This window comes from Neophocaena asiaeorientalis, unplaced genomic scaffold, assembly GCF_003031525.2.
Source record: "Neophocaena asiaeorientalis asiaeorientalis breed wild unplaced genomic scaffold, Neophocaena_asiaeorientalis_V1.1 scaffold134, whole genome shotgun sequence".
NCBI classification, from domain to species: Eukaryota; Metazoa; Chordata; class Mammalia; order Artiodactyla; family Phocoenidae; genus Neophocaena; species Neophocaena asiaeorientalis.
In genome coordinates, this window is record NW_020185339.1 from 2,165,498 (window position 1) to 2,179,080 (window position 13,583).

At 39.2% G+C, this 13,583-nt stretch overlaps 1 protein-coding gene across 3 annotated transcripts in view; it reads right to left on the minus strand.

Annotated features, from left to right (window-relative positions):
- TMTC2 (transmembrane O-mannosyltransferase targeting cadherins 2) overlaps positions 1 to 13,583 on the minus strand; it is a 769,790-nt gene that overhangs the window by 557,241 nt on the left and 198,966 nt on the right. The gene's annotated exons all lie outside the window — the stretch shown is intronic.

Consider the following 13,583-nt stretch of genomic DNA (forward strand, 5'->3'; position numbering starts at 1 on the left):
CAAGGAAGAATTTGGAATCATCTGAGCTTTGAGGCTCTCCTCAAATCTTACCAACAGACCCTTTTTTTGGCCTATTACGCTGTCAATCTAAAACACTTGGTGAATATATAACTGGTATATAGTGACCCTATTTATACAAAAGACATACCAATTCAGTAAAGACTCATCAGAAATTCCTCACATCTGGCTGATCTCTTAGCCTATGAGGCTGTTCAATCACTACCATAGGTTGACTGTAAATTCTACAGAGTAGTTGAGTTACTGCTGATTTCATATAAGGAACATAATAGAACCAAAGAATCTCTTAGAGTTTGTCTCTGACATACTTGGTATCACTTGAGTCTGGTTCAGCTCTAAAAGATGAACAACCTTTAGAAAGGGCAAGAGTTCAGGAATTCTAAACAACTCCAGGGGGAAAACAGAGAAGTGATTTTTTTTTTTTTTAGTTCTCTCTTTTGTTCCTTTACACTCCAATTTCATAATCTACTTTATCTCACAGTGAATCCTGTCATCATTTGGATGGGTCCCTGACATCGAAGGGCCCCAGGTTAGTTTCCTATTATGTGTCACTAAAAGGAAATTTGATGTGGAAACGTAAACCAAAATATCCCAAACCTAAGGTTTTAATTCTAATTCTGTTAACAGTTAGATCTGGGTACACTGAAGTAAATTACTGGACTCTCCTATTTCTTATTAACAGTAGTAAGGGGCTTCCCTGGTGGCGCAGTGGTTGAGAGTCCGCCTGCCGATGCAGGGGACGCCGGTTCGTGCCCCGGTCCGGGAGGATCCCGCATGCCGCGGAGCAGTAATATGGGCCAAACCCCGGGCTAGGGTGCTACACACACTCTGTCCCACACAGTGGTATTGCTATACTCACTATACAGATCAGCCACTTGACACTCTAAGGACGATAATAACAGCTATTCATGGTCTGGGTTAGGATTAGGATCCCGATCTACCTTACTGAAAAATCTGCCCTACTTACCATGCCTTTTCTCCCTAAGCATTCTACCTCTCCTTTAGTTTCTCATCTGTAAAACAGGTGTAACAATGCTTGCCCAAGTTAAACTCCAGCATCACTGAGATAATTAAATAAGAAAATAGAACTCTGCAAAGTACATTACTATGGAAAAGGAATAATATGTCATTAATAGATCATCATCCATAAAAAGCATAACAAGTTAGATACACACTTTAACAGTATATCTCCTGTATTTAGAATCTATGGTCATGCTACTGAGGATTTCATTGCCAAGCAAATCCAGGCCAAGAAAAACTAATCTCAAAGCAACATTAAATACTCTCAAAGCCAGTTTTAAGAAGAGAAAAATAATAAAAATCAAAGATTACATTTTATTAAAAATAAATCAGTTCCTAAGATAAACATGCAGTATATCTCAAACATCCATCAGGACACCATGTTATACGCTATATTACATTAATATATTAATTTTTTTAAATTTATTTTTTGGCTGTGCTGGGTCTTCATTGCTTCTCGCGGGCTTTCTCTAGTTATGGCGAGCGGGGGCTACTCTTCGTTGCAGTGCATGGGCTTCTCACTGCGGTGGCTTCTCTTGTTGTGGAGCACGGGCTCTAGGCGCACGGGCTTCAGTAGTTGCAGCACGCAGGCTCAGCAGTTGTGGCACACGGGCTTAGTTGCTCCTCGGCATGTGGGATCTCCCCAGACCAGGGATCGAACCCGTATCCCCTGCATTGGCAGGCAGATTCTTTTTTTTTTAATACCAGCAAAGCAAAAGCGAGTTTATTTGGGAGCAGAAAACAACTGCAATTCGAGACACACAACTATACCAAACCACATGCGAGTCCAGCAAAGAAAGGAGAGGAAACTTTTTGTTGAGGAGAAGGGAAAGTTGGGAGGGGCTGTTATAAACAAAAAGTCCACTATAGCAGGGGTCCCCAACCCCCGGGCCACGGACTGGTACTGGTCCGTGTGGCAGGCAAATTCTTAACCACTGCACCACCAGGGAAGTCCAATATATTAATTTTTAACAGTCACTCTTAACTCAGCACCTGGTGCTGAACATGGAAAAAGTAGAGTTAATAACTAGAGAAAACAGCATTTCAAAAAGTGAAAAATGATCAGTAAAAACAAGTATCAAGAATAAAATATTTATGTGAGTAGAAAAATATTTACTTACGAATGCTAATGAGAAGAAAAATTAGCTATTAAATAAATTTCTAAAATTATCAATTACCTTTCTATATGCACAAATCTTGGGCAACTATTATTTTAATGTATTTTCTTCTGTACTTTCAGCTAACTACGAACAACAGAAAAAAAGAGGGAGGTCAATTTTCTTTGCCTTTTTTGCTGCTACAGGACAAATAGATAAGGGTTCTTCAAAGGCTGTGCAGCCAGTACTTGTATGAGGCATTTTTGCATCACTTGAGAAACAGTATTGAACCAAAGGATGATGTTACTCATTTAACAGCCTTAAACGTACAACTCAGAAAGTCTACTTCCAAACAGCAGAAGGAAGCTAGTACATAGAGGGGTAAAATAAATAGGAAGAACCAGAAGGGTGAATGCACTAAAATGACATTCTCACATCAGTTGAGCACTGTGAGAAAGAGAAGGGCTGGCCCACTTTCCTGAAGCTCTAATCTTAACTGGACTGGATCCCAACAGGGAATTTTCAGAGGCCATTAAAGGCTCTTTTACACCAAACACATCTACTGGATACATATTAGTGTTTAATAAATATTACCAACTAGAAATTATGACTAGATATGTGGTTTTAGAGGTATAAACCCCTATATTCCATCCATGAGTCCTAAGTGGTGTTGATGTTCAGAAGATTTACATTTTAGATTGATTAAAACCCACAGAGAAGCTGTATTTCCCTATGAAATCATCAGGATCGGGGTTAGGATATACTTCTTTAAGTCTGAACTTTTAACTTAAAAACCTCAAAAGTAAATATCTACTCCAGGCTCAATTTAGACATGAGCTGGGAACCAACAGCCATGATCAAAGCAAGGCAGGTCTCTGATCAAAGTACCACTTAAGACTCCTGGTTCTAGAATCGCACCACAGAGCCCAAAGGTATGGCACAGAAAGAACTTTAGTGACTGTACCACCTGCCCGGAAAAACTTTCTCAAAATCATTGCCCTAAACCGTAAAAGCAAAAGAGATTTTTAAAATCTTGTGCCACTGCTTCCTAATAATAGAATTGCAAGAGCAAAAGTAATTTCAAATAGTGATTGGAGATAAGAAAAACACACGACACATGGATTTGGACAAGAGCATTAATTAATATGCTCATGCTTTGTTTATGTAAACCCAGAAACTTATCTCTACTTGAAAATTGTTTTCAACACTCCCATGAATATGGACAACAGCATTCAGTTTTAACCACTAGAGTGAACACGACTTGAAGCTGCCCTTGGGAAATATTCAGATAATATGAAAACAGACTAAGTAGAGCAATGAGGTATTCTATACCAGTTTTGCAAACCACCAAAGCTTATTTGTAAAACTCAAAAAGAATAAGCCGGGCTTCCCTGGTGGCGCAGTGGTTGAGGGTCCACCTGCCGATGCAGGGGACACGGGTTCGTGCCCTGGTCCGGGAAGATCCCACATGACGCGGAGCGGCTAGGCCCGTGAGCCACGGCCGCTAAGCCTGTGCTCCGCAATGGGAGGGGCCACAGCAGTGAGAGGCCCACATACCGCAAAAAAAAAAAAAAAAAAAGGATAAGCCAACTGATAAAGTAAAACCAGAAACCAGATATTATCTCAACATATCTCAGACCTCCTGCTCCTTCCTGGTAGTCTCGTGATACATAATTTGAGAAATTTACTCTTTTCCCGAGGAAAGAAAAGAGAGGAAGAGAAGAAAAAGTTTATCGCATTTCTTTATTATACAAACTCCCAGTTATAATATGCAGAGCCCCAAACATTACAAGACTATAAGTTTCCTCTGCCTTCCAGGGAAAGAGTTGAAAAAAAAGTTCGTTGACACCTCAGTTATCTGTTCTTGTCAAAATTTGACTCTCAGCTATTGTATTGCATATCTAATCCAGTTCCTTCTTTCTAAACTTCCAATTCCTAGAGAGAAAGTTCTCCCACTTAAAATGTATGCCTACACTACTCCCAAAAAAGATGTTAATGTTTTAATATAATATCCCATGGTGTTTTACATAGAGTAACTGAATTATGCTGTTTAAGGTGACTGAATAAATGTTCAGAGCAGCTAACATCATTGGGATTTAGACTCCTAAATACAAGACACAACAAAGCCCCTAACAGAGTCCAGCCCTCAAGCAAGGTTTTTCGTTTGTTTGTGCTTGTTTCTCTCTACTATTTAATCAAGTTGGATTGTAGTGTCTTACTTGGTAAATAATATTATCATTTTTAAATCATATCTTTTAGTGTTTGGTCCTTATATTTTAGTAAGCACATATATGTTTCCACTAGATCCCCCTAGATGGTAATATTTCTATTCTTAAATTAGAAATAAATTTAACACTAAACTAAAAACTAAAACTAAACGGAGGAGAGATTTCTAATTTAACACCCATATGCATTAACAATAGGGCTCACACTTTGTTTCTCCCATACAGTTATATATAAACAGTCTTCTACATCCAAGTTTTTTTCAATAATTATACGACTTGGAATATCTCAGATTTTTCCATAATCCCTTGAGACTCAACTGGAATTTTCTTTTACTTCCACCATCACCAGTCATAGGTGTGCACGTGTAATAAGGGTAAAACTAAAAAACGTGTGTTTGTCTTCTTGAAAATCTGCTATATCTGTGACATTATCTGCAAGTTTATATTACAGCAGAAAACAAATATACATTACCCTTCTGTGTTTTATAAGGGTCAAATACCTGTAATTTGATTTTGCTTAAGACAGTGCTCTAATACACTTTTTAGCTTACTTGGGCAACTTGGTTCTCTTGTGGAAGGAGAATTTAAAATTTCAAAACTATCTTCTACGTTATAAACAACAATTCTATTCTCAAACTCTAACTTCTAACGTAGCTAGCCCATTCCTTAATAGATGCTAGACTGAAGGATATTTCTTAGGTGTTTCTCTTTCCGACAGTACAGTGAAACTCGATGTTCAGAGATTGCCTCCTAGTACAGAACACGTGCTAGACAGAAATTACAAAATATTTGTTAATGAATGTATTAATTGATGGGAAAGTAAGGGCAATCCCTAAGCTTAGAGACTGCTTGAAAGCAGGAATCCAGAAGGTTAAACAGTTCTGAAGATGGTACTCACCTTGCGTACATCTGTGAAACTAAGAGGAAAAGGGCTTGGGGTTTAGTCGGCTTCAAAAGGGAGGTCAGATTGGAGAAGCCGAACAAACTCAAACCCCCTGAAGGGAAGTGCCAGTCTCACTCAGGGACATGGGTGAAAAGCAAATTTAGAAGAATATAAATTTGATAAAACATTATAAGTAATTTTGGGGCTTATGCCAGGAATGCAAAGTAGGTTGAACATTAGAAAATCTATTAATATAAATCATTAACATAAATAGATTGAGTGGAAAATATCATTATCAACATTAATTCCTAAAAAGAAATTTTAGATTAGAAATAAGAGGAAAACTCTACTGATAAAAGCTGTCTACTGAAAAACCTATAAAATATACATAATTAATGGTGAAATATTTAAAACATTCTTTCTTAAACAAGGATAAGACAAAAATCCTGCTGTCATCACTCTTGTTTGAGATTGTAATGGGGGTTCTAGCATAAAATAAGAGAACACAAATGAAAGAAACAAAACTGTGAATTAAGAAGAGGTATGGGGGAGGTTCTGGTAATAGCTTTCTCTTAATCTGCAAAATGCATGTTTTAGTAGTATCATTTAAGTGGTTCAAATATGAGGTATGTGTATATATTTCTCAATGAATGAAATATTTCATACATGTTTAATTAAAAAAAAAAAAAAAGGCAAAGAGGGCTTCCCTGGTGGCGCAGTGGTTGAGAGTCTGCCTGCCTGCCGATGCAGGGGACACGGGTTCATGCCCCGGTCCGGGAAGATCCCACATGCCGCGGACCGGCTGGACCCGTGAGCCATGGCCGCTGAGCCTGCACGTCCGGAGCCTGTGCTCCACAACGGGAGAGGCCACAACAGTGAGAGGCCCGCGTACCGCAAAAAAAAAAAAAAAGGCAAAGGAATGTTAGAGCATTTTAAGAATCAAATACAAAACTAATATGGAAATCAGAATAAAGTAACTTTACACTTATTTTAATTATATGTGAGTTTCAGTTCCTTTGAAATATAACCACTGGTAAATATATTCAATCTAAGGCAACACTAATTTTAGGTTTGAGGGTTTTCAAAAACCCATAAAGATTCTAAAAGTTCTGTTACAGATAATCCCAAAGAAACAGCAGTACGTCACCTACTTCACTGGTAAAACACCGTAGGACCATTTTCACTGAGTCTGTTGTGGTCTGTTTTATTTTTTTGTTTCCTTCTTCCCTACACAACTGTACTTGCAGCCATTAGAGCTGGAACCAAAGAAAAGATTTATGTGTTACTCCATTCTTAGAGGCAAGGAAACCACATGCTTTTGAACTACTGTGACTTACTCTATCTCAACTGAGAAACAACCGTAATTCATTTCCTCAAGAATCAAATGTTTAAAAGCGGCCTTAACAATTTAGCAGATTTACTTGTTTAAATCCTTTGGTTGAGCCAATGAGACATTTTCATTTTACTCTTGTCAGTCCCATTATTTTATATTTCTTTTTTCTACTCAGAAGAGATGAATTGAGAAGAAACACTGAATTTCTTTACCCCCTGGAAACCTGATTCCACTTGGCCTTGTTTTTCTCTCAATCAGCCTTTTAGGGGGCTTTTTCCTAGCTATCTCCTACCGTATCTGTTAAAAATGAAAGTCTGTATTTTACAACTTTTTAACTCAGGCCAGCCAATCCAATAAGATATTATACCGGTTTTCCTTCCTGACTTAACTGCTTCATGTTATTTTTCATAAAAATCTGTACCTCTTTTGAAAATTCTTCATCTTCAGAAGTAATATGACAAATTAGCTAAGAAATATAAGATTTATTACACAATCTCAAAGCTAGCTGGTTAATTGCAATTTACCATAGTTAAAGAAGACAATTAGAGGTAATCAAAAACTTAGACCATAAAATCCACAAGGAATTAGTCAAGTTTCACATGACTTAAGAGGTTTAGATTTCACTTAAATTATGAATTGTTTTCTTCATAAAATGATATTCCTTCCACATACTTGTTACTTGAAATCTGCAACCATGTGAAGTTGAAATTGAAGTGTCAATTTTACAGAAATCCAGGAAAAAAGAAAAATCGTCAAATGTTGCATGGCTGAAACAACTATTTAGTTTGTTTTTCTATATCTAAATGGGCAATATTTGTCATCTGCATAAGGAGGCGTCGAATATAGGATGTGTGAGTAATCACCCTTAAGAGTTTCAAATACATGCATCATTATATACACATCTTTTATATCTATCATTTCACATATTTACATTAGAAAAAGGCATTAAAATAAATGTTTTCTTGTTAAATTTTCCTTGGATGAACGCTGCTTCATTGTTCCTAATTATTTTAAGAAATTGTTTCCAAACAATTAAAAAGCATAGTCATGTTCTCTAAAGCAAATTGATATAGAGTTAATAAACCAACCATTCTAAAGAGCTGATTTGATTTTTAATCTATAACTTGAAAAAATGTAAATGCCTTTTAGCACACCAGCTATGCTGCCTGTATGTTATCATTCTTTTTCATGTATATGTGCCCACTGATCTGTTTATCTATAATAACTTTGTTAGTCTCTTCTTCTGACCTTCATCACTAAGGAAGTCAGTGAGTAGGTGGTTTTAGGGAAGACTGGTGAAGAGTTGGAGATGTGGACAAATCACCCAGGTGGAGAAGTTCCACATAGATAGGAAGTCATGGGGAAGGTAACTTAGAAATTCAATGACACATTTACTGACCCCGCACTATATCCCAGGTAGTGGTCTAGATTCTATAGAGAAAGGAAAATGAAGGCAGTCTTTGGACAGAACCTTGCAGAATGAATCAGTTTGGGGAGGAGGCAAAACCATAAAAGAGACAGCTGTGGAAAATGAGAGACAGTGAAAATTGTGGAGTGGCCTTGAAAGCAAGAGAGCAGAAATCAGTGGTGTCAAATTCTGTAAGAGCCAAAGACACACGGGGATTTAGATAAGGCCAGAGGCCAAGAAGGAAAGTGATCATACATTGAACCACCTTGTAATGAATTAAGAAATGCTTGTTTCAAGCAAATGTTAATCAATACAGTTTATAAAAAATGGTGCTTTAAACACACGCTTCAAAAAAAAAACCTTTTAAATATTATGTGGCTTGCTCATTAAAGCAGTCATCAAAGAAAATTTCCTTTTTCCTAAGCACAGAAATGCAAAGAGTTATTGTGAAATCAGCATACTATGGTAATCAACTATGTCTAGTATTTTCCTGACATTATCAACCACATAATGAGGTAGGACTTGTAGTTTACATAGTCCAAATCAGCTATCATTTCTCCACTATCCAGATTTAAACCATAAATTAGCAACACAGTCACTGTGACAGGCTCTACCCATCATCATTTGCATCCAATCAGTTAATGACTGGCAGCTGTCTGCAGGACCAATTACTGAAGGCAGCAGCTTTCATGTATAATGCTTCATGAGGCTTAAAATCATATTCTGTTAAAGTACACGGAAGACTGAAGTAGTCCAAAATTTGCAAAGGCTTTCAAAGGAGGGAAAGAAAAACTAACTCAATGAAATAACTGTAATCTCAGACAACCTTACATAAGACTGGCTTTAAAGGGTTTCTAATCTTTGGCTAGACTCAAATAACATCACAGACTTAGAAAAATCTACCTTAAGGAAGATTACGACCAGTCTCATAACTGCTAAAGGAGTCACTGTAGCCAGAACTATATTTATTAGCATGTTATAAACAGAAAAAATCAGGAACCTGGATTTTAAAAGTTTTGCCTTGCATCAAAATGGAAGCATATGTCACACAAGGCACTCATGGAGTCCAAAACTAACTCCACTCCCAATTCTATCCCTCTTATTATGGAGCATGCCTCAGCACCTGGTGTATCAACAGCATATTTCACACTTTCTCTTCCTTTAATGAATGTACATTTTATCTCTAAACAGGTTCTCTAAACTCTTTCAGGAGAAGGATTATGACTAAAGTTTATTCGTCAGTGTATTCGTTACTGAATGCCCTCTCTCTACCAGGCACTGTCCTAGTCGCTACATATATAGCATTAAAAAAATGCGAAACTCCCTGCCTTCTTGTGTCGTGCATTTTAATGGACACTGACAATGCATTCAAACAATAAACACAGAAACATGGAAAATATAGCATGTCAAATGGTCCTAAGTGTTATGGGAAAAACATATGGAAAGAGGATAGGGAATGCTAGACAAGGCAGAAGCAGAGGGGTAGTTGCAATTTTTCAAAAGGTTGACAGTTTTACATACAGCACCTTACTGATAATGCAACACTGGACTGGAGACCTAGAGGAGGTGAGGGAGATAGAGGTGAGACTGTCCTGGGAAACACATTCCAAGAAGAAGCAATGACAAGTGCCAAAGCCCTGAGGCACGGGCTTATCTGGGATAGAGAAGGCACATCAAAGGGGGCCAGTAGGGCTGGAGTGAAGCAAGTGAAGGCAAGGCTGGGAGATGTACAGTGTCAAGTCTCTGATTGTGTGCTTTGACTTTGGGAGAAATGGGTGCCAGTAGAGGACTGGGGGCAGTGAACACCATACGCTGGCTTACGTTTCGAAGGAATCATTAGGGCTGCTGATGGCAGGCAGTTGCTAAGGATGGAAAAATGGAAGCAGGAGTTCAGCTCAGACATGTAAAAAGCTTGGAACTCATCACTCCCATTCTTACAACAAGAATACACTAAAGGAACTGCAAAACCAATGGCTTTTCTTGGGGACTTCCCTGGTGGCGCAGTGGTTAAGAATCCACCTGCCAATGCAGGGGACATGGGTTCGATCCCCAGTCCGGGAAGATTACACATGCTGTGGAGCAACTAAGCCTGTGCGCCACAACTACTGAGCCTGTGCTCTAGAGCCCGCGTGCCACAACTACTGAAGCCTGTGCGCCTAGAGCCCATGCTCCGGAACAAGAGAAGCCACCGCAGTGAGAAACCCACGCACCACAACGAAGAGTAGCCCCCGCTCGCCGCAACTAGAGAAACCCCGCGTGCAGCAACGAAGACCCAACACAGCCAAAAAATAAATAAATAAAATTTAAAAAAAAAATGCTAAAGGAACTGCAAAACTAACGGCTTTTCTTGGAACCATCAGTGAATTGAGGTCACTGGGCAAAGCATCACCAGGAAATCTGGAGAGACTGGAAAATCCAGTCATGCAGAGATGAGATTACCTGGAGCAGAAGCTGATAGGAACAAGTAACTGGCGATTTTGAGAGGAGTTGCTGGAAGCTGAGTTGTGGAAGAGCTTCAGTAAGAGGGAGAAACTCCTGGAGGCCACGGTCTTAGGGGCTTCTACTCTTTTGTGGGTTTTACCTCCAGGGACCCCCATGCTCACATTGAAGAGCCAAGAACCAGGCCTTCCTGGCTCTACAAGAGGAGGAGAAATATAAATTTTATGAAATAAGCCCTGATCCCCCTCCATAACAAAGGTCTACTCTCCAGGGGAGTGGCCTTACCCAGAGCTGTGGGGGACAGTCATCCCTATCACTCCTATCCCCTCTGGCCTTCCTGTCCCAATTAGGAGACACAGGGAAAGCTAAGAAACTTTCATAAAGGTTACAGCCCAGAGGCACCAGGATTTAATCACCAAATAAGAGGACACTTCCCTTCTCCTACATTTAACCAACATACAGGGCTCCATTATAAAAATGGTGAATTTACAGTGGAAAGAGATGCAAAATACAGACTCTGAGTTCTTGGGGAAGCCCAAAGACAACAGGGGAGACAAGAACAAGGACACCAGGGAAATACAATGCCTCTGGCACCTACAGCTACAGCAAACATTAAACCCATGCCCAACTCAGAGCCAGATTAACATTAAAACTCACATTAAGCCTGTTTACCTAAGTTCCCATTACCTGATACATCATGTCCGACTTTCACAAAAGCATGCTAAAAGGCAAGAAAATAGAAGCAAGGAGATTACTTAAGAGGTTTTTAGTAATAATCTGATGAAAGATGATGGTGACTTTGGCCATGATGTTAGCAGTGGAGGTGGTAAAATGCGGTCAAGTTCTGGATGTACTTTTGAAGAGAGAGCAGAAAGGATTTGCTGATGAAATGGAGGTAGGGTGCAAAAGAAAAAGAGGAGGTATGGAAGACTCCTAAGTATTGGTCAGAGCTTTTGAGAAAATGGAGCTGCCACCAACTGAGATGGCAAATGCTGTAAGTAAAGCAGCTGGCTGGGGCGCAGGTTGGGGAGGGGGCGTTATTCAGGAATTCAATTTCTGATGTCTCAAAAAATTTATACTATCGGTCAGCTGTGTACTCATTTAACTAATAAAATTTGGAGTACCTAAATACTATAGCACTTCTTAAGTACTAAGAAGGAGACATGGAAATATATCAGAAACCAAAGACATGCTTAATAATTGTTTTACTGGGGACTTCCCTGGTGGCGCAGTGGTTCAGAGTCCACCTGCCAATGCAGGGCACGTGGGTTTGAGCCCTGGTCCGGGAAGATCCCACATGCTGTGGAGCGGCTAAGCCCACGTGCCACAGCTACTGAAGCCCACGTGCCTAGAGCCCGTGCTCTGCAACAAGAGAGGCCACTGCAACGAGAAACCCGCAACCAAGAGTGGCCCCTGCTCACTGCAACTAGAGAAAGCCCGCGAAGACCCAAGGCAGCCAAAAATAAATCAATAAAATAAATAAATAAATAAAAATGGTTTTACTGAGTGAATGGATGAATGAAGAAATGATCAGTCTCTTAACCATGTCACCAAAATAACTTCAGCAAAATCGGAATCACAAGTGTCAGCAGTACAGTAGCTAATGCTGGAAAATATCTAGGAGTTTACGAAATGCTTTTGCTTATTCTGGGACAGAGACTGCTAATCACACTGGCATCTCAGTATCTGCCCTCCCTTTCTTCAAGGGTAATAAAATTTGGCTGGGTGCTTAGCTTCCCAAAATAAAGATAACATTTCTCAGCCTTCCTTGTAGCTAGGTGCGGCCAACAGTCTGGGAGCAAGCATGGTGCGGCAATTTCTGTGATATGCTCTTAAAGAGGATGGGAACACCCACCATTTGCCCTTTCTCTCCCTCTTCCTGTTAGCTGAAGTGCTGATGTGATGCTGAGGCATCCTGGACCACTTGGACAGGGTGACACTACTGAGATGGCAAGGGAACAAAAGCAAAGGAGCACGGATCCAGAAAACCCATGGCGCCATCTTATCAGCGCTGGACTGCACAGGCTTAGATTGTTACATGAAAGAATAAAGTTTCTATCTTATTTAAGCCACTGTTATCTTGGCTCTTTGTTACAGTGGCTTAACCTGAAACTTAACCAATACACTTAACAAATCCTTAGAACAACCCTGTGATGAAATTAATATGCTGGGGTTTTCTTTTAATTACTTACTGCGTAGGAAAATAAACTAGCAACATAGCTTTGTTTTATATATTCACATGTACCAGTGAAGAAAAACTAGCTCAAAAGCATTCTGTTGAGAACTGATTGCAACAATTTTTACAGCATGATTGGGGTTCAGGCATTCAATAAACTGTGCAGCACTCACTACCTAAAAAGCCACATGGTAAAGACTTTTCCAAGAGAATTGAGAAATTCTATGCTCTGTATTAGCTCAAGTTTAACGTTTCTACTCCCATTAAAATCTCTGCAATCTATTAAGCATTATGAGTACCAACAATTAGTCCCTTGGCTGAAAGAAAGGAGCAGTGGTTCACTAACTCTTGACTTAATTAGTAATCGATAGGGATGTCAGAGTTGTTTCTGGGGCATCTAGATCTTTGGATATATATATCCTGATACATATCAGCGGCCATTCCATTCGTTAGGAACAGTTTCACACATTCAGTATTTGAATAACTGGTACAGAAATGTGTTGGAAAAAGCCCAGTTCAAATGCTATGCAAGCAACCATAATTTGAAGGATAAAACACTAAAAAGTGCCTTATGAAGAACAAGACTCTTTGGCACTATTTACTATGATATATTTCTACACTTAAAATGTACACTTCTTTTCATTCAACTGCTCTCTAGCTTCTCTCATCATTCATTGCCTAAACCAGAGAGATCACTGAATTAACAGCTTTTGACTATTCATTTATGCTTTAAAGGCTACTTTCTACTCAAGCAATAGATTCTGAGATTTACTAAAATAATTTTTTAAATCAAAAGCAGTAATGAAAAATATGCTCCATCTTCTCCTTGTATAGTGAAAAGTTTATTTCCTTAAGTGACTTAAGGACGTTCAAATAAGAATATGAGAACTGCTTGGCAATACCCAGATTATTTATTTAGTCTCTGCGAAGCTAAGGGTGACTCACACTTGCACGCACACACACTGATACCTACAGACACCATGT